Consider the following 1634-nt stretch of genomic DNA (forward strand, 5'->3'; position numbering starts at 1 on the left):
AAAAAAAAAAAAAAAAAAGTAGTAGATGTACAGGCAGGGCAACGCTGGGAAAGCACCTGGCTCCTGGGCCCACAGCGCTGCCCTCTCAGTTTCACCTCTCCCCCAACACTGTGGAGTTGAGGTGAGGCCATTCTGCACACTAGAACAACGAGGATCAGAAAGGTTAAGCCAAGTTACCCACAGGGCATAAGGTGTCAAGGAGAGTTGGGATTCTGTCACGAGCCTTCAATATCACCTGTGTGGGGGACAACAAGAGCCATCCCAGGACACCTTCTCTCAGAAGGAGCACTTCAGACAAGTCTAGCAAAATTTAAGGTGTCTGAAGAGCAAGCAGCTCCAACTTTGGGGGGCTCTAGCATGATTTTAAACACTGGCTTTCACGTGAAGTTCAAAACCTTCCATGTAACAGCAAACAAGTCAGAGATGATGACCACCAAGACAGCCAGCCTCCACTCCCAGGAGCCCTACCTGCTACCAGTCACGCCCCACGTGCTCTGGGCCCACCCTGAGTAGGGCCAATCTGCCTGCCTGACAGGACGTTCTAACAGCAGTTCTGAAGCTGGGTGCTAGACAATGTGGTCTTCCTTGCTCTGAGAAAACCATGTGTCCCCGCTATGTGGACGTTCAACAAGCCTGCAGAGAGGTCCACATGGCCAAAACCAGGGCCAGCTGCCAACAGCCACAGGACCGAGTGCGCCATATTGGAAGCAGGTCCTCCACGTCATCCAACCGCACACCTCTCTGACACCTGGCTTGCAGCTTCAGGAGTGACTCGTGGCCAAGAGGCACCCAATTATATACCATCCTTAAAATCCTGATACATAGGATTTAAGCCACTAAGCTAACTACTTGTAATTAGCTGCCAACAACAGATAACTATGACAACTACACTATTACAACATGAGGAAAAACAGTGCTTTGAATAATTTTTAAAAAGTACAGTTATCCCCTGGCTCCCTTTGTCCATCTGCGTTGGATAAACTAACTGGTCCCTTTGACAGCCTCAGTGAGCTGTCCTCCCAGCTCTGTCTTTCTCTGCTGCAGTTCTGCCATGCGCTCCTCGTCCATCTTCTGACTTGGAGCAAAATGATACCTTTTTGTATCTTTCTATGACCTAGTTCCAGCAAAATGCCCAGGTACAATCCATACCCTGGCTCGTAATACAAATAAACTTTCTGCACTGGTGAAAAGTTGGAGCTGCCCATCAGAGGCCAGGAGCCCACAGCCCCCCAACTGTCTGCCCGTCTGGGGGTTCCATCAAGAGCTGGAAGAGATGCTTGGCCTCCTCTCCACACGCAGAGCACCCTCTTTTCTCCAGGCCTCCCCCCAGTCCTCTGTCATGTACCCAGCACACCCCTGCTGGACCTTGTCCGATCTTCTGTGTGAAAGCTGTTTTCTGGTCCCGAGGGCAGGACACAGCTCTGCAGGTGCCACGCAAGGATCCAACTCGCTCTTGCCAAGTTAGCACCTTTCATCCTGAGCTTTCTTCCCCCAGCATGGGGCTCCACACAGCCCCTTCCTCACAGAGCTCTGAGATCGGATGAGAAAAAGGACTGTCTAGAACTTAGCACGGTGCCTGGCAATTCTCAGTGCTCGCCCTCATGTTATTGCTAAAATAACAGCAATAGTGGCAA

This window comes from Octodon degus, unplaced genomic scaffold (assembly GCF_000260255.1).
Source record: "Octodon degus isolate 3935 unplaced genomic scaffold, OctDeg1.0 scaffold00029, whole genome shotgun sequence".
NCBI lineage: Eukaryota > Metazoa > Chordata > Mammalia > Rodentia > Octodontidae > Octodon > Octodon degus.